Source organism: Meleagris gallopavo, chromosome 4, assembly GCF_000146605.3.
Source record: "Meleagris gallopavo isolate NT-WF06-2002-E0010 breed Aviagen turkey brand Nicholas breeding stock chromosome 4, Turkey_5.1, whole genome shotgun sequence".
NCBI classification, from domain to species: Eukaryota; Metazoa; Chordata; class Aves; order Galliformes; family Phasianidae; genus Meleagris; species Meleagris gallopavo.
Genome location: NC_015014.2, coordinates 70,085,874 through 70,112,262, shown reverse-complemented (window position 1 = coordinate 70,112,262; position 26,389 = coordinate 70,085,874). Strand labels below are relative to the sequence as shown.

General features: G+C 42.4%; 1 long non-coding RNA gene across 7 annotated transcripts in view; it reads right to left on the bottom strand.

Moving 5' to 3' along the window:
• Positions 1–14,763, bottom strand: part of LOC104910907 — a 38,623-nt gene extending 23,860 nt beyond the window's left edge. For 5 of the 7 annotated variants that reach the window (XR_004159719.1, XR_004159724.1, XR_004159725.1 and 2 more), the window contains exons 1-3: positions 14,104–14,763; positions 5,737–5,814; positions 1,522–3,141 (exon numbers count right to left, since the gene is read on the bottom strand). This is a non-coding gene — a long non-coding RNA (uncharacterized LOC104910907). The remainder of the gene's footprint in view (positions 1–1,521; positions 3,142–5,736; positions 5,815–14,103) is intronic. The other 2 variants (XR_004159720.1, XR_004159723.1) reach the window with 2 other exon arrangements.
• Between the last annotated feature and the right edge of the window lie 11,626 nt (positions 14,764–26,389).

The window sequence follows — 26,389 nt, the reverse complement described above, 5'->3', positions numbered from 1 at the left end:
CATCCGACCTGGCCTTGTGCATCTCCAGGGATGGAGCACCTTCAGTTCTCTAAGCAGCCTGTGACAGGGCCTCATCACCCTCTGAGTAAAGAATTTCTTCCTAACTTCTGACCTAAATTTCCCCTCTTTTAGTTTAAAGCCATCCCCCCTTCTTCTGTCACTATCAGACTATCAGTAAAAAGTCAGTTTCCTTCCCGCTTTTAAAGCTCCCCTCAAGAACTGGAAGGCCACAGTGATGTCTCCCTGGAACCTTTTGTTCTCCAGGCTAAATAAGACCAACTTCCTCAATCTATCTTCATAAGAGAAGTACTCCAGCCCTTTGATCATCTCTGTGGCCCTCCTCTGGATCCAAATAACCTGCAGAGCAAGATGCAGATTTAGCAGAGCTTCTGAAAGAACTCTGCTCCATGAGCAGCTCCTTTATTTACTCATCTGGGAAAAGGAGGACGATTTTCTGCTGCTACAGTGAGTAGCCTCACTTCCTGCTTGTCCTCCTACTTGTAAGCGTCTTTTAAGTTCTAGAAGACTGCAGTGAGGTCTCCCCAGAGCCTTCTCTTCTCTGGACTGAACAAGCCCAGCTCCCTCATCCTTTCTTCATAGGAGAGGCAGTTCAGCTCTCTGATCATCTTTGTGGCACTCCTCTGGATCTACTCCAAGAGCTCTGATTGCAGAGTGCAGCTCAGAGAGGATCAGCACATGAGCTCTGTTCTTTAGGAGCTCTGGTACAGATTCTGAGTCTGGCAAGAGGGAGAGACTACATGTTGACCAAAACATTCAGCCATGGTGTGTCTCCATTTTCTCCTACAAGCCTTCAGGCCCGGCACAATGCAGTCCTTTAGGCAGCACTGTCCCTACAGTTCAGTACAGAGCCTCTGAGCCCACCTGGCCACTAGGATCCCCATCCTGGCTCTAAAGGATGCTCCCCAACCCAGCACCCTTCTGTTCAAAATGTCCAGCTAAAATGTGCTCATTGCCATGCCCTGGAAATGATCTTCCAAGGTGTAAATGTAAACATACAAGCCTTCCTCATGAAACAATATGGAGAATATTTGTGAGCATCAATGTTGCTCATTTGACCAACAAGACAACATTTTCCTCCCAGTTGCCCTACAAATGCAGGCTGTGGTCTGAAACCCCTAGTGTGGGCACCTGATCTATGCCTGGTGCCATTTCAGCTGTAGCTGTGACCCACGCAGGCTGTAGTCCTCCAGTACCCTGCTATCTCTGCTGATGGACTGACATTTCTCCAAGGTTTGCAGTAAACCACCATCCTATTTGCAGCAAATAGGGCGCACGTGACCACAAAGACAGTAAGGCAGCAGAGGGCTGGAGGATTTTGCAAGTCAGTGGTGATTTGTAAAGAGATGGCTCCACATTTGCATGTAAGCGAGACACAAATAGCCTTGTTGGCCATATGCAGGATGTTTTACAAGCTAAGATAAGGAACTGGAGGAGAAGGAATCGGGGCCTGCATATTCAAAGGATCTTGCTAAGGCTAGGACCACATGCTAGCTTGCACACCTGGTACAGGGTTGTCCCTCAGAAAGTGACAGTCACAGTTCCATCTCATGAAAGACGACTTTTCCCTTTGCTACTTTTCAGGCTGTTTAAATTAATCTCTTCTCAGCCAGGGGAGTCCAGGGGCTGTCGCTATGTAGGTTTCTCAGGATCATCCATGCTTGGGTCCTGCTCTGGCGACTGCAGCAGCCTCCATCCAGATCAGCCACATGTGGGGTGCTCTTCATCCCAGTGTTACGCTATCAGCCACAGAACGGCTGTTGTTCTCCATAGCAAAGCCCATACACATCCTCTCCTAAAGGCAATCTGTACCAAAGGACATGCTTGAGCCAGGGTGACACGTCCCACACGGTCAGTGGCCTACACCCCTGCCAGTGCACTGCAGGTGGCCACAACAACTGCAGGCTGTCTTGAAATTGGAGCCCTTTTGACTTGTTAGATAACATACATGGTCCATTAGTTTGGCAGGCCGACAGGCCCTGTTGCCAAAAAGCCCATCTTTACTCAAAAGCGACACTGTTAATGGTAACTCAAGAGGATGCAACAGAAGAAAATAAACAACAGTTGAGGCAGTTGGTGTAATTGGCCAGCAGACAAAAATAAATTTGTGCCAGCTTGTGAATACGGCTGCTGAGCATGATTCAGTGCATAAATCATGTGGCATGGAGCACAGGGCAGGCAGGAATAAAATTAAGTAAAAGACAAAGGCCAGGCTGCCTCTTGGAGAATATCGCAGTCCCAGACGCCTGGCTTTTCCCTTTTAGGCCTGTTTCACTCACATGTGTCTCCTGATGTCACCAATTGCATGGGTTTCCCAGCCAGCCATAATATATTTCTGCTCCTGGGTCACAAACACCAACCCCCCCAAAACCCAAGAAGAATAAAAATAAATAAATAAAGAAAATGTCCGCTGAAAATCCCAACCATTTCAAGTGCTCTTTGAGTGCCATACATGAATAACAAAGAGGTGCCTGCCATTTATTCCTTTGCGGATCACTTTTAAGATCAGCTTTTGTTCTGTGCTTTTTAGAGCAGCTCAAGTCCAATGGGCAAAAATTCCATTCCCAGGAGCTCACAAGAAAGAACCCAGAGCCCTGGGCTGCACATTTCACCTTTACTTTTTCATTCTATGCTATAAATGTTCAGTGTGGTCTTAACACGCTGAGCCAGCGTCTCCCTTTGTGCAGTCAGCCCAACAGCTTGGAAATTGGGATTCTGCAAGGAGAAAAGTAGGATGGAGGCTATAGTTGATGTGAAAAAGGCAGACCTCAGCCAGGCCAGATGGGACCCTACTGAATATGAACATAACCTGTGCTTTGTAGATGCTGCCTCTGGACCTTACAGGCATCAGAGGAGAAAATCTCCTTTTCCCATTCTGACCTGGATATATGCAGAAAACGATTCAGACACCTACTCATCTCCTAGTTTAGCTGCAAACTGCATGCTCTCATCTCTGCTAAGCACCAACGTACCTCTTCAGGACAGCTGCAATTCTTACTCACACAAAGGTGGTTTCAAAGGCAGAAGAACCCCCACACTCCAGTTCTCTCCCACCTTCACAAGGACGTTCTGACTCGATGCCAGCTCATGCCTGTCCTTCACAGAGAGCTGGGGGTCTCCTTCCTACAGAAAGAGCACAGAAACATCAACAAGCTGTCAGCAAGATCCAGGTTTCATGCCTTTTTTTTCTCTTGAATGGGTGGGCTGTTTGTTTCCCTCACAAATCCTGATTTGTATCACTCTATGTTTTTCAAAAAGCAGACAGCTAAGTCACAATGCAAAGCAGCGAGGTTACTATAAACTCTGCAGAAGATCTTATCACTGCAGTCTTAAAATTCCCTCCATCTTTGCTTTGACTGCCTTGTTTTCCTGAGCCATATGGAATGATGCTCTCACTGCTTCTCAGCAAAATATAGATGTGAGAATTCTCAAAGGCTGTGTCTCAGATAACAAAGACACCAGAGCTTCCTCAAAGAGTTGGGATTTTTCCTTCCTTTCAATGACAGAAGAAATATTTGGGCCAGATTTTCAAGGATTAGTTCAAATCTCATTTAGGCACAGCAAATAAATGGCCCATTTTCCCCCCAGAACTTAGAAGCAGAGTGCTGAGCTCTTTGAAAAAATCAGGTCATGACAGTCACAAGGGCAGATGCTGAAGGCAGAGCTCTCCTACCAAACCTTGCTCCAAACAGCTTCCCCTGCCTACAGCATTACTCCTTTGTGAAGAGTCCAACAGAGCTTGGGCAACATCACACTGTCAGCATCAGACAGCTGGAGGGCCCTCTGACGATGGTGTTGTTGGGTATAGCTGGTGTACTTAAGCAAACACATTTCTAAGCTGTGAAAGGATGCACAGATTCACTGAAACTGAGGCCAAGAAGATCCACAGTAGTCATCTACCATGATATCTCATGGCCAATACAGACATCATTTCCTTGTTTGAATATGACAAACACATCCATAGCATGAACATATCTCCTAGGCATAAGGCAATTCAGTGTAAGGTTAATTAACTATCCATGGATTGTGTGTCTTTCCTATTCAAAACCATGCTGTTCATTTGAGAAAGCTGATTATGACCACATGTGGTCGTACGCAGACATGTGGCCGCACTGGCTGTTGCGTTATGTCTGGCAGTGAGGAAACTCCAATGGATATCTCTGTACCTGCAAAGTCATTCATCCCAAGACCTCCAACTGCCTTGTCAATATTAATTAATGACTCACATGCCAGAGACATGGATAAATATCAACTACCCTATTTTATGGACAGGTCAACTGTTGCATAATGAAAGTTGATTTCATACAGAAACTAAAACCAAAAGGTCATTTTCTGCTTTAAGTGCTATATCCCATTCCCTGTGTTGCATAATGCTACTTCATGTTATGCAACGATTTTTTCCCAGTATTTAGTGTATTGCTATCTTAAATTCTGCTGGCTTCTCTGATTGTTTGTTCTGCAGCCATAGATAAGTATTCCGCTTCTTTATCAGAGATCTCCCTTACATGCAGGCTCATGTTTTGAGGCTCCCAAAAGCTCCCATCCCTACAAAACAGCATTAATATGTAGGTACTAGTGGGCATCAAGCATCGAGACTGCATCACTCAAACAAGCTGTGAACCAGACACTCAGACTGCTAGTGATTGAACAGACACATCTGAAGTCCTGCATCAAGCACAGGTGAATGGCATAACTGTTCAGGTAACAGCTGGCAAACCTAAGCCATCACTTGAGGTCCATTTTCAGCATTTGACACACAACATCCTCCTCTGTTTGGAGAAGCATCATTGATTTTTAACTTGTCAGATTGTCCTGAAGCAGGGGGTGTGTTAAATCACACCTCATACAACGTGAGAGAAAAGGTGTGATCTCAGGACAGACTGTTACTGGAGTGTGACACAATGGTTGTGGCACATATCTCAGCTGTGGCTGTGGCACATATCTCAGGGAAAATTTCTGCTCTTAATTTTGGGACTTTCTGCTGCTGCCGCATGTAGTTTCAGATTTCTTATCTCCATGTTCATCTTCTGTTTGCTTTTCTCTTTTTGGCCAAACTTGTGGTAGAGCTGTGCTCGGGATGACAACACTGACTTAAAAAGGCAGGGGAGATAAGCAGCAGGAGATCTATTTCTCTGATGGATAAAAATTAAATACCAAGATATTAACATCAAGCATAAGTTGCAAATTTTTTTTAGCGAGTTCTTTCCCTTCCTTTTCTTCTCTTTTTTTTTTGAAACAGAGCTATTCTTGACACAGCTACAATGTAGTAGTGGTGCTACAGGCTGTCCCTTGGCTCTCCTCACTCTGCTCCAGTGTCCCAAGAAGGAATGTCCTGGGGAAAGGAAGCAGCTTTGACAAGACAGAGGCAAAACATACGACCCAGGAAGATCACCACAATAGTAGCCAGAAGCAAGTTTTGGCATCAGTACAGGGAGACAATGGTTGGCCACCATTCAACCATCCACCTGCTTCCTTGTCTTGTTCCTCTTGGATATAGGACAGCCTTCACATTGCCTATGCATCCACAATGCACAGTCATGAGCTGGCCTTTCAAATAGCAAGACAAGATACCAAGCAATCTTTAAAAACTTATCATCTTAGTATTTGTTGTGAAAGTACCACGTTCATGATAGCAATACCTGCATTTTGACCCCTGTCTATCAGTCCCACAGCCACGCTGCTGCTTGTTGCCCAAACAACATCTTTAGGGCAGCTTACCTTTAGCTTCAAACTGGTTCCCTTTCCTGTGTCTGTCTCGAATCTCCTTTCTAACCCAGTGATGCTTGAGGACTTGACCTAGGAAAAACCACAGTTCAGTTTCACAGAATCACAGAATCTCAGGGGTTAGAAGGGACCTCAAGAGATCATCAAGTCCAACCCCCCTTCTAAAGCAGGTTCTCCACAGTAGGTTGCACAGGTAGGCTTCCAGCCAGGTCTTGAATGTTTCCATAGATGGAGACTCCACAACCTGTCTGGGCAACCTGTTCCAGTCACTCTTACCATAAAGAAGTTCTACCTCCCTTTAGATATTTATAAACGTTTATCAGATCAGATCCCCTCTTGGTCTTCTTTTCCCCAGGCTGAACAGACCCAGGTTACTCAGCCTTTGCTCACATGGGAGATGCTCCAGGAACCAGATTGGCTCAGAGAGATAAAGAGTAAACATCACTTTCCAAAGAATCAGAATATCCTGAGTTGGAAGGGATCCACAAGGATGAATTGAGTCCAAATCCTGGCTCCACACAGGACCATTCAAAATCCAAACCTTATGGCAGAGAGCACTGTCCAAACACTTTTTGAACTCCAATATGCTTGGTGCTGTGACCACTGCCCTTGGGAGCCTGTTCCAGGCCTGCCTCCAGGTCTGAAGTTAAAATACATCTTTCAGGTTCCCAAAAGGACCACCTTACTCTTAGGCAGGCTCTTTAAGTTTTTTTCTTTCTCTTTTTGTAGCACAGAAGGGGAAATGCTAGTTGCTGATTGAGAACTTTTTTTCATGGAGTGAAAACCAGCAATACAGAGGTGAAATAGAAGCTTGAGAAAGAACCATGCTCAAACGAATGCCCTATTGTGAAATAAGTTTTTCTTTCAGTGACAAATCAACATAATAATCCATCTGTAACGTTAGATGCATCTGCCTGTATTACAGCAAAGGCCATCTGCCCATAAGTTCAAAACACTGCTGGGACGACCACGATGGTCTCTTAACGAAAGGCATTCAGCAATTAGTACTTAAGTGAAATAATACCCATGTGTCTCTGAGCCCTCATTTGTCCTTCTAACGCAACAAGTGTCAGTAACTTCTTGTTTGTTTGTTTTGATTCCAGCAATTTCTTTAGAGAGCAGGTGGGCAGGAGTAAGCAAGTTCCGATTGCTGTGACAGCAGGAACCAACCAGAGCTGTTATTGACATATGTCTGCTGTGAGCCTGCATGGCTGCTAACTAAGGGGGTAAACTGCTCATCACTTCCAAAATACCCACCTGCTCGGGGGCCATGCTGCAGCAAAGCCATTTGCTGCGTGACTCCATCTGTCCCATAAACAGGCTGTGGATTTGCTGAGAGCTGAATCGTTTTGCCTCTGTTTATTTCTCTCTCTCTTCCTCTCCTCTCCCCCCTCTTCTAATTGGAGCTTGCTTGAAAGGTGCAGACACCCACAAAAACAATGCAGCACAGTGGGGCCGTTAAAAGGCTTCAACTGAAATCCATGGCCAGCTCTGTTGTAGGCTCGGTTAGTGACTTCAAGGTGCAGCTCTAATGGTTAGATGGAGCAGGGGACTCAGTACTGACCCTGGGGTGGAAATTGAGCCCCAGAGCAAAACATAAGCTGTGGAAACTGTGTGCATTGCATAGTACCCAGACAGGAATCAACAGGAAACACGTCATCTTGGAGAAGGTCTTCTCTTGCCATCCACAGCCCAGGAGCATCCTGGCAGTCCTGTCATTGGAAAAATGGATATTTCTATCCCCTGTGTAAGAAAATGATGGCCAGGAGGCTGGATTACTCCCAGACTGGAAAGCACAGACTGCTGCATGGAGGGTCAAGGCTGGGACATACTATGGTCATCATTAATTTTCTTCATCTGGTCACTTCATTAGGAAAATACTAGATTTCTTCTTTAATGAGACCTCCCATTTTACTATCAAAAGTGAGGGGGAAAAAAAAAAGAGAGAACTAACTGTAATTCTAGATATTTTTACCAAAACCTGTGAATAACTTCTACTAGACGGTGAAGACATCCTAGGGAGGCATATGGTATTTTCTTACTAGCCTGGACCTTCTCCACAGGAATCAGTTAAACATTTAGAAGGTATTAAAATTAGACAGCTCTTTGCAAGTCTTATTATCAGAAGCACCAGCTTTCCAGTGACAGAGAGACAAGTGGAGGATGAGTGTCCAAACACATGACAAGTTAAGAGCAGCTCACTCTGCAGTCGCTCCCCAACAGTATCTCCAGAGTGTAGATGGGAGAGGACTAAGATGTGAAAGATGCATTCAGTTAACTCAAGTGTTTAAGATGGGAAGAAGATGGGGGAATACACTGCACACCTGCAAGTGCCATCATATCCCACCAGTACTGCTGCTGCCAAATGTGGTAAATTCCTTCACAGGTTGTACACAGCTCAAATCTGGTGCAACATCTTGAAGGACAGTTCTCTTTCATTTATTTTTATCCATGATCTGCTGTTTTCTTTTGCCACTGAAGATCTATTCACCAATCTGCCCATCCAAGACCATTCCCTCCCCAACAAACATCTCACCACCACAACATACCAACCATGAACCCACGCATCTTTTCTCATTTCCTTCCATCTCTCCAAACTGCACAAATGAAGACCTGAGCTTCACAGTTAATACATGTGCTTACAGTTCAAAGTTTATAGGATTTCAACACCCCAGCCCCAGGAACAGCTTCAGGAACGGTCTTCAACTGGATGCGCTGCCAGTCATACTCCTCCCACATCTACCCCAAGGAAGGGCAGTTTTTGCCATTGGCTCCAAAGTGCCAAAGGACACCAGCAGCTGTCTGGAGAGGATAAGAAACTCAACGGATGCCCCAGCAGTGTCTGGCAGGGAGCCAGTGAGCCTGCAGCAGCTCCAGGGCACACAGGCACAGCCAAGGGATGAGCAGTGCTATCGGAAAGCTGCAGGTGCTGCTCTTACCCATCTTCCCACATCATGCTCCCTCCTGGCCCCTCGTTTTATCATGGTTATTCCTGCTGCTGCTCTACCTCTTTCTCTGCACAGTTGAGGAAGCTCTGGGAATAGGTGTGGAGAAAATAGATGCACTTACGTGAATAGTCTATGGGGCATCTTGAAAAATTTTATGGGATGTAGGAAGCTGGGGAAGTATTCTAAGCTCACCTGCTCTGGGACTGGCTTCCAGGTAGCTCTAAAAGGTATTTTACTCACTTGTGGTGAGGTATTGGAACAGGCTACTCAAAGAGGTGGTGGAGTCACCATCCCTGAAGGCATTCAAGAAAAGAGTGGACGTCACACTGAACAACATGGTCTAGAGCAGTCAGAGGCATGGGTTGATATTTAGACTAGGAGATCTATTGCTGTTTCCAACCTTAATGATTCCATGACTCTGAAAAGCCTTCAAGTTGAACACACTGCCTTGATGGCCCTGAGGGACTCACCTGGGACACTTCATCCTGCTCACAGCCCATGACCTAAGTTCAGCCCAGCCACCTGCCCCTGCCCCAGCAGTGCTGTTATACAGCTCTGCCCAGTTTTGGACAAACCCATCCTTGTTGCAGTGAAGAGATGAAGACTGGGTCAAAAGTTTCATCTGACAAAGGTAAATGCTGCCCCAACGACGTGGCTATATGCAGCAGCTCATCAAGCATCCCAGCTAATGAGCCAGCCCCAGTTACAAAGCACAGCTCACTGCTTGGCTGGAGGCCCAGCTGCCCTGCTGCAGCCCCCCTGCTTGCATAAGCATCCATGGGGAGAGCAGGGCAGCTCAACAGCTGGCCAGTTACAAAATGGATTAAGAAACCTTTTGTCCCCAGGCTTGCTCCACTTGCATATTCAAGTTTTTCCCTAGCCCTAGTGCCTTCTTTGCTGGAGAGCTGTACTTCTGGCTCCAGTTATGTGATGTCAACTCTACAAGAGACTGGGTGGAAAAATTATATCAGATGTGCTAGGGAAGAACTCTTCGAGTGAGAGGAGTTAATCTGAATCTGTAAAAATGAGGTTTGATGCTACGATGGCAACTGACTTTGGAAGAGGCTTAGGTCTGGATGCTGTAGTTCGTGAAAACACAGCATTAGATAAATTAGCCAAGAAAAAAAATGTGAAGAGCAGCTCCTTTCCTGTCTGAGGGGTGCCAGGGTCATTGCCACCACTTTAATAGCTCTCACTGTGCAAGGAAGGCACGAGCCTGAAGGAATTCAAGACCTAAGTAGCTTTATGCATACACAAACAAGTCTTACATCTCCAGTCCTTTTCTGCTTATGGATTAAAATTACATTATTTTCTCAAGTTTTAGGAAACTCTTCTTGGCAAATAGGATACAAAGATTCACAGCAGTTCCCACTAGCCCTAAGGTAAACTGATAGAAATGCTCTCCTTTAGAAGGAATATCACAGAATCACAGATATGTATATGTTTCAAACAAAAACGTATGCAGAGTGGGACAGCTTGCATTTGCTCCAGTTCTGACACTGTGCCATAAAATTTCTGGTTTAAATGATGGTACGTATTGCATTTCCTTTTTCCTATTCAAATTTATCTTTATTTCCATTGATTTCTATGTTTCCCCCTCTTGTTTCTGTCCCCATTTTCTCATTCGTCCAAGACAGACTCTAATATAACATTTGGAATCAAAAAGAGCCCTGCCCCAGTTGACAGTGGTCTAAGAACATTTGCCCAACTCTTCAGATGAACCAGATCTGGATAGGATTGTCCAAAATAAGAAGAGCTGGTGGATATAACTCAACAGCATATGTGCATGGGGGACAGAATGGTCTTGACAAAAGGATGGGGAAGCAGATTTTGAAATAGCCAGATTAAAAAAAATAAATAAAAAACGGAGTAAAACCTATTTACCGAGGCATGGCCATTGCTATCTTGGCAAGTAAAAAAACCTATAAAGACATATGCAAAGCATGCATCCTATTTCCCCTCTGGTGGACCCATGTTACCAGACAGTAAATGAAGTACAAATGCTGTTAGCTTACAGAGGGAATGACTCTGTTGTGCGTCTCCAGATCCCAACAGTGCTGATGATCAAATTTGTATGTTTTCATATTTTTTTCCAAGGGAGGAGTTGTACCACAATGTTTTTAAAAATGTATGCTAAAAGAAAATGAAAATTGTGAAGTCTGAATTAGCAAATAGCAGATGTAAAGCTGCCTGCAGAATTACAGCTCGCTCTCATGCACTATTCAAGATCATCCATTTACATAACCATGTACTCTGTCTTCCACAGGAACACGTCTTGTTTAGTGAATGGAAAGAACCACTGGGAGGATGAAGCAAGGTCATGCAGCAAAATGGGGTCGTCGTGGAGACTGCAGTCTCGAGAGCTGCAGAAAAGCAAAAATGGGCCTTGCCATAGCTGTTAGCCACGAGTCAGAGTTCTGACACTTTGGGAAATCCATTTAGACTGTGTCTCAGAAACCCCACCTGACATACAGCAGTAGCAAGTTGAATCAAGGTCAAGAGGAAAGGCAAAAGAAGGCAGATAGAACAGACAGATGACGCCTCAGCCCATCGCTGTTCTGGGATTACTTTCTCCCTCCACACTACTGCAAGGAAGAGCTCAGCCACATCTGCTGTAGCGTATGGGACACTGGTGTTCAGGGCCCAACAGAATAACCCTGACTTCAAATTCCCATCATTGCTCCCATCAGATGGACTTACCCGAATCAGGGTGCTGAGTTTCTTTGTCCAAATGGAGACGTCGTGAAACATTTAATCATATAGCTTGGGCTTTGTTTAAATAGCTTAAAAAGCAAAATGCTGTTTTAAGGAGGCTTTCAACTCATCTCCACAGAGTTCACATGGTATTCCTCCAGCTCAAATCAGTCCCAGTGCAGATCTCTAAGTTACTTTCAGTAGGATCCTCATTTCCCCTAGTAAACAGCAGCTCTTAGCATACTGGTAATTGCTATGCTGACCAGATGGTGGTGGGAGCAGCAGTTTGGATGATGTTAATTACACACAAACTGCAAAACAACTGATGGCAAAATTCACTTGGAAAACGCACCACCAGAATGGACTGCTAAGCATATGGTGGTGGCTCCTCTGAAACCGTATTTTGTGTGTGTTAAACAAGGTATAAGCTCTACCAAAGGGGCAAGGATAAGCACCTGGTTATCCTTGCAGGTCCCAGGCTGTCTGGCTCTCTGAAGCAGATCTGTTTATTATGATTAAATGAGGCACGAGCATTGGTGGTGTAAACGCCCACAGCTTCCAGAGCAGGTCCTTTGCAGGCTGAAAACATGCAACATGTGCCACCTGCCCAGTCAGTTTTGTCTCATCCAAGGACGAGGGAGAAGTGCCCCAGGCAATCTGAGCTGCAGATATAACTGTATTTAGGTACTTTAAAAAACATAATGTTTTATAATATACAAAATGCACAGTGAAAACCATAGAATGTCCTGAATTGGAAGGATCATCAAGACTGAGTAAAAGTTAGGAGATCTGCCAATCTGCACCAAGGATTTCTTGTCAAATCTGTGCCTTTTCAGATGTACTACTGGGGCTACCTTTACACCAACAGCTGATCAGTATCTTTAGATTTATTGCAGGTGGTGGCAGCACTCTGCCAGAATGGACACAGTCAGGTCCAGATATAGGCAGTGGTTTCATAAAGATCATTTAGGCCAAGCTGACAAGATAGGGGTAGATTTTCTGGCAAGGGGCAGCTCCGAATAGGATCTATGTATTATAGTTTGACCATGCACTGGAAGCTCCCATCTCTGCTCCAGAGTACTTTCCTCACCACATTACTCTCAGCTCCTCTTCCTCCTGTAGTTATTTACCTTCAGCTTTTAGCCGTGCTTAGAAATACAAGTTGTACAGCTCCAAAGGAAGAAATGATAGCAAAAAGCTGTGGGAAGCCAGCCAGCTCAATCATCTCACTTTGAGGCAAGGAAAACATAGCCATCACTCCTGACAGATGCTCTTTACAGATCTGCATTTGTGGAAGAGCAGACATCTCTCTCCATACATCTGCTCCTTAATTCCCTACCTTCATTTTTTATACTAGGTGCCATTTAAGCCCAGTCTACCAAAAGATTTCAAACTCCATTCTTTCTGTGCTCCCTCAAGTGCATTTTCCCATGTCTCAATACATCACTCACATCATTCTCTCCTGGACTCTGCACAGTGCAGTATCTCAAGTTGTGTACTTAATCCTGTGCTTCCCAGGAGCACCTGCAGCTCATGAGCCTTGTGAAATAAATTGTTTGTGAACCTTAGCCTGAAGCTCATTTTTCTTCTATTAACAGGACCAACTCCCAGCTTCCTTATCAGCAGCACTGTTAACTACGTGGCCCAATGCTGAGCTTAACTCTGTCTAAATTTAGTGCCTTGCTGAAAAGGATCTTGTCTTCCCCCCAACCTCCTCCCTGTTGCAACCATTTCTACAAGTTGCCAACACTATTTTAAATTCTAATGCTATCTTATCGTTCACATCTGTCCAACATCCTGTTGACTGCAAATTTAACATGCATACTACTTTGTTAGCCTGGTTGCTAATAAAAATGGGAGATAAGTGACCTAGAACAACTCCCACAGTGCCATGCAGCACAACCTTCTGTTCTGACATTGGCTGCAAGACGGAAGGAAACCACTCCCAGCCCAGCACAGCCTCTACCAAATACAATTCACCCTCAGAAAGCATGTTTTCTCTTTTTGCAAACTTGCCCAAAACAGCCAGCAGAGATTTTATTTTATAATCGAGTATAACAGAAGTGTCAAATTCATCACCTGTGAATTTCTTTTAAGCGCATCTCAATATCTTGTGCATGATGCAAGGCCAAAGCCTGCCCCAGCTGAAATAATCTCACACCAGTAATTCCTTTTACTCTTGGTTCTCATGTGGGATTACATGAGGGTCTGTAGACAGAGTGCACAGATTCCTTTCAGCCAATTTCTTCATTCACTGTGTCACTGCACAGCTGTTCAACCACTCATTTTCCTGTCACCAACTAATAAGACTCAGAACTAGATAATTACTACTTCCTACTTTCATGAAGCTTGCTCTTCAGTATCTAAAACCACTCCTGTCTGTCTGTGTCTATGAAAGGGCTATTTAGAGTTTTAACAGCTAGCTGCCATGGGGCTGGAATCCTGAGTTACCATAAGCAAACATCTGTACCATAACTTGGGAAACCTCTTCCTACCCCAAATATGTGGGAAGGAATGTGACTTTGTGTTGAGTCAAAACAATGCCCTTACAGAAGGAAACTGCAGAACCCTTTGAGACTTGAGACGTAAATTTAAAATCACAGCCAGCCCATACTTCAGAGCTGGAATATTACCTGCTCTATTCTTGTCTTTTGCCTATTGCTTATTAATAGTTGTAGTTCCTTCTAAAGTGTTTTTTTCTTGACAAAGCATATCTTACCTCCTTTTATTTGTGTCCTCTGAGGTATTTTCTTCTTTCACTTCTTCCAGAAGCTTGTTTTCCTTGGGAGAGGAAGAACCAAATGGATTGCCACATTAGCTTTCTCATTCTATGCCATTACACTTCTAATCAGAGTGCTTTCAAATAGGCAAATTGGCCTTTAAGTGATCCCAGTAGTATACTGGTCTTTGCTACAATCCCGCATTAAAGTTGATTCAATTTTACTTACCTCTGTTGCTCAGTTAAAAAAAATACACAGAGAGAAACGTGGTTCTACGACTAGTAATTAAAGTCCAGGAGGCAGCTTTGTTGTCCCATTATCCGTGATGACTGATTGCCTGCTACAGAGCAATTCCTATTTATCCACAAGGAAAAATGGCTAGAATCCACTTGATATTTCTTGGAACTTATTTTTCAGTGCAAAAACAGTGACTTTCAGTCGCAGAAAATTATTTCCAATAGCTTATGCATGTATGTGACACTACCTGCAAGCTCTCTGCTACATAGGAGCAAACATCATAGAATGACCAGGGTTGGAGGGCCTTTAAGATCATCCAGTTCCAACACCCCACCGTGGGCAAGGTTGCCAGCCACTAAAACATGCAGCCCAGGGCCCCATCCAACTTGGTCTTGAGCACCTCCAGAGACAGGACATCTACAGCCTCTTTGGGCAGCCTGTGCCAGGGCCTCACCACCCTCTGAGTAAAAACTTCTTAACTTCTAACCTAAATCTCCGCTCTTTTTGTTTAAATCCATTCCCCCTTCTCCTGTCACTACACGATAATGTAAAAAACCCCCTCTCCAGTTTTTAAAGCTCCCCTCAAGAACTGGAAGGCTGCAATCGAGTCTCCCCAGAGCCTTCCCTTCTTCAGGCTGAATAAGCCCAACTTCCTCAATCTATTTTCATAGGAAAAGTGCTCCAGCCCTTTGATCATCTTCGTGGCCCTCCTCTGGATCCAAATAACCTGCAGAGTGAGATGCACATTTAACAGAGCTTCTGAAAGAACTCTGCTCCACAAGCAGCTCCTTTATGTACTCATCTAGGAAAAGGAGGATGATTTTCTGCTGCTACAATGAGCACAATATAAACACATCAAGAGCCAAACAAGTCTTTTCAGTGATCTCACACCTCCATATGCACGTACATTGGTATTGCATTGCAGACCACTGCTGCCATTAGTTACATGTGCAGGAGGAGTCATAAAAGCATGAAGAACACTTAAGCTTTTTATTGGCTATCCCAAACTTAAAGTTTTGTATAGACAGTAAGCCATGTAAGCTACTTCAGTAATTAAAAGCCAGTTCTTTTTATGCCCAAAGGCTGACCCTGACCACAAGGCTGCAGCCGAGTCACACCTTGTTCTGGTTTTTGTCATATGCCTCAAGATATTAATTTCTCACTTCAATCACATTCCATTAGGTGACTTGGAATCTTGATTTTTTAGCACAGGCTATCATAGGAGTTGGCTCATTTAAGCAGACTAATGCGATGCAATGAAATGCCATAATTTAAGCCTCTCCAGTTCTATCCAATTTAAAATCTCTATTTTGAGATTATTTTCCCTCTTGATCAGGCAAATCCCTATTCCAGCTGAACTAACAAAATGTGTTGCAACAGTCTGCAGTGAATAGACTATTATATTAAGATTATTATGGTGTATGTAATCACTGAGACACTTCTGGGATCTAGCAGGAATTATTCCCCAGCTCCTCAAACTAATGTGACTTTCTTTTTGGATGACCAGAAGTCTGCCCTCCACCCAACTCTGCACATAAACACCACATTACAGAACATGACCCAGACTCTGTATTTTCCTCCAGCAAAATTCATAAACAGACACAAGTGCAAAGCAAAATGTCATTTTATTTAATTCAAGGACTATTTTCCTTCTAGTATTGCTGAAGGGATCACCTCCTGGGGAACTGATCATTACAAAGTCCCTGTCTAAAAGTTCAAGTGCTCTTGTTGTACATTCTTTTGAACCACAGAAAACATAATGACCAAGTAGGTGGGCAGCTACTTGCAGTTTTATCCCACCTAAATTAGCATTGCTTCAGGCTAGAAAACAATTCAAGTAGTAAAATCATGGAAAATGTTAACCTTTAAGGTCACTACCATATTTTGATCAAAAAGTCCTGAATGTATGAAAAGAACATTTGTACATGTTATGAAGTTGTGTTTTTTGTTTGTTTTTTTTTTTAATCCAGACACTGTCAGAGATGGCAGTTAAGTATTTTGGACCAGTTGTCAACCAGGTATTTAAGAGTTCTATCTGAAGGTTTATTACCAATTTCATTATGCAATTCACTTTTCACATTAAGCTCTTTAACAAAAGCAACATATACCCGCACCAGAATCACTGTAGACAGATTTAGTTTTATAGAATGCCCTTCTGAAAATTCATTTCAAAATAGAGATGCTTTTTCTCCAGAACTGTAAAAGCCATAAAAATGCAAAATATCTGTTAGGAAATTTTTTAATCAAAATTATTCCTTAATGTTCAAAATAACATTTAACCTCCTACTTTTTTGTTGTTGTTGTCATTGTCATCCACATACTGATCAATAGACTAAACAGGTAACAATGGTTCACATTTTTCCCCCACCTGAAACATTTCTTCTAACACAGGCCCAAGATAGGCAATACAGAGATTCAGGGACATGGATTATGCATGGCAAAGGTAATCCTCTATCATTTTAATTTAGAACAACTCTGATTCTAGCACACAACTTTGAGACTCAGTTGTTTTCAATCTGCTCTAGGTCCAAGTCCCCACAGTCTAGAGGAAAGATGCCCTCTTCAGTGCTCTCACAATCACTTGTGTCCTCATCACTTTCACACACTGCAGCTGCTTTCTTATAATCCCTTGTTTTGAAGCTACCTTGGCATGACCCGTGATGCCTTACTTCATCCAGCTGTTCTTTCATTGGACTGGAACCAGGGGTGATGATGTTCATAAGATCATTTGAGTCACATGGGGATGACACAATTGTCTTCATTTGTGTGTCATCATCATCGTCTTCATAATCAAGGGAGCAAAGACTTTTGGAATTTTTTAAAGTCTGTAATTGAAAAAAATACATGAATATATTAATGATGAATGTACAGGAGGAGCAGAATTGATTCTCGTAAGTATTTCAATGAGGTGAGAATATGTACTCAAGTTTAGAGAAGCACACATCTAAAGTACAGCTAGAAACAATGTGGGACATGAGGAAAAGGAAGAAGGGCATTTGTTTACTACTCAACCTGATAGGCAAAAAATCTGTGCACAATGTAGATTCCAGCTAGTGACAAAAATCTAGTAGACTCCTTTTGTATGCAGAAAGGTCTAAAAATCTAACTTAATAGGGAACTACAAGCATCTAGCCTGATATATTCACCTTCTGGCAAACCCAGAGCACAGCAGTTACTAAATCAGCATTTAGGTTAGACAGCTGCACTGCAGCCTAGTCAACAACTAATTTCTCCAAGTTCCCAAGCTCGTAGATAATAAGCCTTCCAGTCCCACAGGAGTTTGCAGCAAGACAACTGGCACATTTGGGTAACCTCAAAGCAGCAAGCAGCCAAGCTTCTGCTATAAGTATCTTTCTCCAGAGTCAGTTTAGTTTGTCTTACTTTTGGTACCATTTGAACAAGAGCTCAGGAACTTCAGAGCTATTTAAATGAGAAGTATATTAAAAGGAGAGGGGTGCTAACCTTTATTTAAACAAAAAAGAAATCCTCAGTATCCTAAATAAAGGGAAAAATGCCTAAGTTCCTCATGCAGCTGTAAGGGATCCTTGACTAAAACCCAAAAGCAGCATCTAACAACAGGGCCATATAGACAACAGAAGTTTGATTTTGATAAACGTGAAACTTCTAAACTCTGTCTCTTATAAACACACAGTCAGCCAAAAGGGTATAACAGTCAAGGTTTCTCTTTACAGTGGCAAGAATCCAGAGAATAACACTGTGGTGGCTGCTCTTGAATCTGACTGCAGCCTCACATATACACGGCCACAGCTTATTACAAGTAGATCCACAAGGAACAAAAAACTTTCACACCCATTTTCAATTTTCCCCCTCGATTTGTCATTTCTTAAGCATTTCATATTAGTCGATACATTCGCATGAAATACAAACATTGCAGCATTCATAGTACATCATGTTCCAGATGCTTTCCCAGAGCACTGGACAAGTCTTCCTACTCCACCACTGCATGCTAGCAGCCACGCGAGCAGTTTACCATATCTGTTTAGTGGCTTTTAAGCAAAACTTCACAAGTTCAGAGGAAATCTAAGCATGAGCTCATCTTGTCTGTACAAAACCGGATGAAGTGGGGAGAGTGAAGCCACCCAGTGGTAAAGCTGACCCATGAGGTCAGTGCTATATAGAACATCTTGCAGTAAGCCCACTGCCACTCTTTAAGCTCCTACTTGGATATTCTCACATCTAGTATACACAGAAAAATTATTTGAAGGAAAACCAAGAAAATAACACTTCAGTGCTACACCCTTCATTACCTACCAGAGATTTCTTATGCTTATATGGTGCTTTTGCTCAAAACTGCTTTCATATAATATAAAGTAGATCATTAATTAGCAAGTCATAAGTTTAAGGTCACAAGGATACAATCATAGAACAGTTTGGGTTGCAAGGGAACTTTAAGTACAAATAGCTCCAATGCCCCTGCTATAGGCAGGGACACCTCCCACTACACCAGGTTGCTCACAGCCCCATCCAGCCTGGCCTTGAATGCCTCCAGGGAGGACCCATCCACAGCCTCTCTTGGCAACCTGTTCCGGTCTCTCAACACCCTCGCAGTAAAGCATTTCTCCCTAACATCAGGCATAAATCTACCCACTTGCATTTTAAAAGCCATTTCCCCTTGCCCTGTCACTACATGCCCTTATAAAAGTCTCTCCCCTGCTTTCCTGTAGGCCCCTTCAGGTACTGGAAGGCAACTATATGGTCCCCCCAGAGCCTTCTCTTTTCCAGACTCAAGAGCCCAACTCTCTCAGTCTGTCCTTGTAAGGGAGGTGCTCCAGCCCTCTGATCATCTTCACTGCCCTCCTCCGGACCCACTCCAACAGCTCAATGTCCTTGTGTTAGGTGCCCGGAACTGGTGCAATACTCCAAGTGGGGTCTCATGAGAGGAAAGAGGCAGAATCAACCTCCCTCAACCCGCTGGTCACATTTCTCTTGATGCAATCCAAGATACAGTTGGCTTTCTGGGCTGCAAACACACATTGCTGGCTCATGCTGAATCTTTCACCAACTGACACTCCCAAATCCTTCTCCTTAGAGCTGTCCTCAAACCATTCTCTGCCCAAACTGTATCTGTTATCACAGTTTGCTTGGACAGAATCAAGACTTCATTTAGGAGCTAATTTATAATTCCAGAATAGTATTTGAAGATTAACCTTTAGAATAGAAGCCTGTGACCACCATTTTATCAGAAGGAGTTCACTGAAATCTTTGTTAGCCTTGGTTAAAACCCACATCCTATTTCACGCGTAACTAGCTTCAACAAAATTGATAACCTTGCATAATCAAAAAGCTTTCTACTACCAAGTTCCTCTCCCCTGTAAAAACAGTTTGGGTATAAAACACATTCCTGTTTTCAGAACACATTTTTACATAGCTCACTTGCAGCTTACACAAACACAAACATTTGAGCTCCTTTTTATGACTAAGAGGTGTGAATTTCTCATTTACTTAAAAGCAAATCAGCATATTTTGAAGTAGAAAGTGTTAGAGGATATTTTAATAGCATCCCTTTGCTTCAAAAAGAAGAGCACATTTCCTGTTGTATACCTCCACATAGGGGACACTATTTGCAACCCTTTAAATCTTACAGTAGACATTGGGAAGGCAAGGGATTAAATAAGAGAAAGCTTTGAAAGATCTGCTTTCACTGTTTAGAAAGGAATTCCCGAGACCCCCTTCAATTTTCTTTTATTCAATTTACTGCTAGAAATTAATCCAACCGCACAGCTGTCTTTCTAGAAGGTTTGTATACATAAATGGAAAATTGCCTGTTAGCTGTGCTGTGCTGAAACTACTTGAATAGGAACTTTTAGCTGGTTTCAACACAACAGCAAGTGCATTCAACTGGTTCTTTGTTCGCCCACTTGTCGCAACTGCACCAAACTAAAAATAGGTGGATTTATTATCTCACAGCACAATCCCACTTCTTTCACAAAGCAAAAAGGTAAAAATTGCAATGCATTCAGGCCCTCCAAACTGCAGCTTTCCATGTTCCGCGGGTACAGTACCACACCTTGCACGCACAATTGTGCTCAGCAGGGAGCCAACAAGTACTCGCTCAATGGTCCTCATTCCATAAAGGATGCTGGACAACAAGACAAAAGAGTCTGCAGTTGGCAATGGATAGAACTCAATCAGCTAAAAGTACTCTTTTGTGTAATGGGGAAAAAAGGAAAAAAAAGAAACTCTGAGTTCTAAAAGAAGTGAGGCGATAAAATGTCTGAATATTAAGGAAAAAAACTTTGTACTGAAAACAATGGTGGGGAAGGAAATAAAAGAAATCTCTCTAGACCCTTGCCATACAAAGCAAGCAGATAGCCCAGAGTAGCTTGAAAGGAAGCTAATGCCTGTAGTTCACTAAACCTCAAGTTCAGAAACTGATAATATATCACCTTCCAAATATATAAAGAGCAATAGAAAGGTTGGTTTTGTTTTAGTAACAAAACTAGAGCATTTGCTACAGTAGTCAAAAGAAAACCACATCATTTATGTGCACTGAAACCCAGTGCATAACTGGAGCAGCCGTTCTCATGCTTCTTCCCATGTCCTAATTCTACCCATTTCCCCCCAGTTTACATGGAGTGGAGGATGCAGCTGCTCCCGAGGTACAGCTGCAGCAGTGGGCACCAGGCTGGGCCTGGAGCCACCAGAAGCCCTGAGTCCACGCCACTGCTTCTCAGGAATGGCAGGCCCCTGAAGCCCCAGACCAGGGAGAAAGGCAATTTGTCAGACTAATCAGACTAGTGACCTGGTTTGCTTTCTGCCCCATCCTGAGACTTCTGCCCACGGCTGCATAATGCAAGAGATGCTGCTCTGAGAGATACTGGCACAGAGGGGTTTCTTGTTGAGGTCTCCAATAGGGAGAGGAAAGATCTGAGTGACATAAGTTCTCATGCTGAGTCAATTCCGGAATTTCCTGGAATATCAACAACTGATCCAACTGTAGGGCACAGCAGAGACAGCCTAAGCACAGCAACACAGCTTTTTCTGCTGCTTCTCCACATCTTGCCAGCTGATGAAGATGAAGCTAGATTGGCTTCACACTTTGAGGGCTACGCTCATCCTTGCTCAATTTCCTCAACTTGCAGCTCTTACAGCTGCATCAGATTGGCTCAAAAGCAAATGCCCTGACTGCTGGCAAATCAGTTTTAGCTCAGAAGCACCATGTATAGCTTTGTGTGTTAGCACCTCAGACATCAGCCTATCCCCAAAAAGGTGACAGGTCAGCCCCAGCAATAATGAAACCCAAGTACGTTACAAATTCATTGCATTCAAGAGATTCAGGAAGTTAAGATGTGGACTTAAGGACTTGAAATCTGATGTGTATTTGTATATTCCATTTTGAATATTTGGAATACTCAAGATCACAATGCCTATTTCACTGTCTATACATAGGAATAGGAAAAACAATACTGGATGTGAACAGGGAAGAGAGCAAACCACCTCTATTATTTTGCCATGCTATCCAACAACTAAAATAACCATTCTTTACATAAAAAAAAAATTGCTGCAGGTTTCTGTATTCAAAAGCAAGGGACCTAGTTAAGAATTAATACAAGCTGACACACAGCAACGTGGCTACAATTTGAAAATGAAAGTTATTCAGTACTTTGTCTCTGCTGTATCTTCAAAGCTAATTTTAATTTTTTAGATGTAGGTGCCCAGGAAGAGAAGTAAACTGACATCAACTCATTTCACATCAGATGCTAAACAGCATTGTGAAGTAACAGGCTTTCATCTTCCACTAGCCAGACTGTTCTAGATTTACACACTGCTTTCTGGTATAGTCTACCATGAAAGCTGATCTATTTATTGGCCTAGATTTTTATGCTTATTCTAAATTGTGCCATGGTATCCCTGTAAATTTTGTTTATGAGCTGTAAGAACTTGGGATTTAATTTGGCCTTTTTATTTAGCGCCATTAGTTGGAAAAATATTCTGTTCCAATGAAATAGAAATACTTCTCTGAAATGCCAAGTCTGTCTAATTACACTTGCATCTACAAGGACACAAGGCTACTTATCACATGAAATATCTCACCCAAACCACTGGAATAGTTAAAGGTCTACCAAATGGACAAAGAGTCAGGGAGGAAAAGTGCTCAATTAACTTTCAACAGATTAAAGAATAGTTTGAGTATGTCAGCCTAAAGGTGTTTCTCTGTATTGGATTTAAGCATACAAAGCACTGCTGCCATTTTACATCATGTTTTTTATATTAAGTTTTGGGTCAGATAAGGACAGTTTAGCAGAGATCTAACAGACGCTTACAGGGAACTCAGGCACAAGAGGTTTGCAGTTGCAACAAGTCCAAGAGCAGTCATCATTGATCAACATTTTTTAGCTTTTTTTTAAAGGCAAATTAGAATCTGAGTTAATGCAATACTTAAACACCGTCAAGAATATAATTCAATAGCAATACTAACATGTAGGAGGTGAACATATATGGCAATGTTCCTCTCATATAAAACCTAGGGCAACATTAAACTGCATTTTTTAAAGTTTACTGTATGGAATTTTGATTAAGATGTTGGCATCTTATGTTTTCCAAGTCTGTGGATTTGTGAACTGCAACCTCTTACCTCTACTCTTTTAGTAAGTATAAATCATACAGTCTTTTATTATGGGAATGTGGAATTATGTTCTACAAACAGGCATACCTATTTCACCTGCTTGTAATTAAGAAGGGTTGAAACTTTTTTAGTACCAGACCAGCAAGAATAAATACCTACAGATGCTACAAATTATTCCATTAACTAGCATAGAAGAGGCTCACACAGTAGGTTTAACTGTTCTAAACTGGCCGATAGTCAATTTGGTGTCAAGCAAAGTGGAACATGACGATGTTTACTTTGTTCAATTGAACAAAGCAGCACAAGACTTTGGCTGGGGAGAAAGAAGATCAAGCCAAACACGACAGCTACTAGATACAGCAGCAGTGTTCATCTGAAACACACCAGTGCTTTAGAACAGACGTTTCCTCAAAGGAATAAGGTCAAAGGGCAATTGAAGTGGCCAGAACAGGGTTCTAGCTCTTCTTGCAGAGCAGAGCTGCACTCTGGGGTCTCTCACAGCATCAAAGCAAAAGCTCTGCATTAAGGGAAAGGCCCACCTTACGCTTCTTTACCTAGTTATTTTCCTGCTCCTTGCATGACCCTAAGTGCATTTCTAATAGGGGTGGAACAGAAGAGACAGGCATTATGGGATTGGGCCTCAACTGTGTTCAAGCTGCACAGGCCTCAGTTTGGTCAATTCACATCAAAATGCTTTAATGAGGGATGGGGTGAGGAACAAACAGCTGCAGTGTTTGTATTCATATGAGGATGAACATCTGGTTTTGTGGTAGAGTGGCACAGAGGGAAACTGTGCAACCATGTGCTCTCTCCATCAGAAGTGATGCATGTTTTGCCAAGGCTTTTTCACCTTTTCTGATTCAAACCTTTACCTTTCACAAAAGAAATACAGAAAATTTATAGTGCATATCACCATCTTTGTTATTAAAACCAAGTCTCTACAAAGAGATTCTTTCATATTATCATCAGTAATGTCTAATTCTTACACAGATTTCACAGAGATGCATTTAGTTTTCTGCAGTATAAGGAAACACGCCTGCTTATATAGACATGCATCTACACATCTCACTGTTGTACTAGAGATAATGTTTTGAACAAGAATGCTGCTTAAAGAATACGACTGCTTGCATTATGTTTTCATTCAGGATCCAAAAAATAAAAGGCTGCCCTTGGCAGCCAAAGCTTTCCAAATTAGTCCTCTGACAGAGGAATTAAGACTTCATGGCATCAGCTCTGAAACAGAAAATTGCCTAAAAAAAAAAAAACAACCAATAACAACCAGGAGTTTCACTGAACATCGGGAATTGTAACTAAATACGTTCCAATGAGAAGATCAGAAGTTGTTTTATGGAAGCACAACTACTCAATCACACAGTGAAGTTACTTTTACCATGCCAAAAGTATTCTCAAGTAACCAGGTTTAAGCTGACTGATAATACCACAGTGTAACACAGAACAGGATTTGACCCTCCCAGCTTCAAAACATGACCATATTGGCTTCATTTCCTGCCCTTTATGTGTCATCTATTTTTACAGAGACCTTCCATCCTAAGCACTCCAGCCAAGCTCTCATTCCTTCAAGACTTTGCTGTGAGCTGCAAACAATTACTCTCACAATTGAATCACACGCACTAATTCTGAGTACACCCATGCACCTCCTCTCCAAGTTCTGGTACATTCATTTTTCATGCTCAAGTCAAATATTTAAGTTGATACGATGGGTCAAATTTTAAGAAATTAGAGAAGTAAACTTCAAGCCCTAATTTTAAGGCTGCCCTCATTAGTTACTGACAGATGTCAGCCTCACCTATATTATTGGGTTATGCTGGCACTCCATCATAACCAGCATTTTAAGGGATTCTATAATTGGGCCATAAAGCTCACTTCTGCCAGGGAGGGGAGAGAGGGAAAGGGAAACACAATCTCAGCTTGGGAACAGTTCCCCCCTTCTTCCCATCAGTTTTCCACTACAGAAGTACTTGTCCTAAACAAAGCTTTAAGATCTTGTTATGCAAGTGCACACAAGGATACAGACACATGCAGACAAAATATAAGTACTATTACAAGTGCTATTAGGAATCTTTTACTCAAGGCAAATCCACAATTTAACACTAAATTCTCACAGGAACATTGATTCAAATTGTAGGTAGACTCTTGCCACTAATTATTTCCAGAGATGAGTTAAGTTGAACACAATGCATTTGTTTGGAGGTTACACAATTAGCACAGCTCATCTTCAATTCCTAACACATACCGTAATTTCCCTGTGTAGCAGCTGATTTTGAACACTTTGAACATTTCTGAAACTGCATGACTCAAGAGCTGCTCTTGATATTAAGAGGCAAGTCTGCTATAGATTTTTAATACTGAGTCTACTTGTGTTAAAACCTCAGTTTGGTAAAGAGTACATACAACTTGGACATTCACTGGATCACATCCCACACTGGAAACCACAGCACTTCAGCACTGGATGCTCAGCAATTGATATTTTTGTTTGTTTTTTAAAAAAAATGTTAAGTCAGAAAACACTGCATTCCTTCATCCTTCAGCTGTACAACAAAAGTAAGCAACAAAGTTTGTTTTAAAGTACACAGTACAAATTCAAGAGTAGGAAAGCAACTAATGCAGGAGAATCACCATTCAAAATCCTAAAGCATCGTGGTTACACTAAAACTGAGCTCAACCTCTTACTTGTTTGACTGCAGAAGCATATATCATCAGCAGCACATAAAGAAATGTATAGCTCCAAGGATATGGAAAGATCAGCTATGTGGTTATCTGCAGCTAACACCAATCAGTCATCTCTCTGGTCACTTAGACAACATCCAACTGTAGTCCACAAGAGGTTGCTTTTAACCACCATTAAACCATCCCTTCAGTTGCATATACTTGAAAAAGAGAATGTTAACAAGTAAGGATTTCCTATCCTAAAAATCCAATAGAAGAACAAATTGGCGTCATTAATTAATGGAGATAAATCACTTTGTTTTCACATGCTTGAGACATCTGTTGGTCACACCTATATCCCACTATACACCCACAGCAGGAACTGATCTTTTTAATGAGAGAGTAACAAAAGACAAAGTGACAGTTAAACTTAAGACTTTCCAAAGTGTTTTTAAGAAACGTCTGAGAAAAACCTCAGGTCCAACAATGAGTTTCAGACCTCTTTCAGGAGATGGTACACCATGTCAGAAAGTGACTGTCAAGAGCAAGGGAAGCACATCCATCTTACGATCACGTTTCACAACCGACAGCATTCAGTATTTGAAACACCAAAGCCCAGTTTCAGAATGAAAGCTGTTGTTTCACTCTGCTTTACAGAGATGCATCACGTTATCACAAAAAACCAACCCTGGATATTAAGAGGATCGATCCCCTCTCCTAGAATTATCTCGAGTTAAACTCAGAGTTTTCAAATTAAGTTACATTGAGATTTTTTCCTTTCCTTTTCTTTTTTC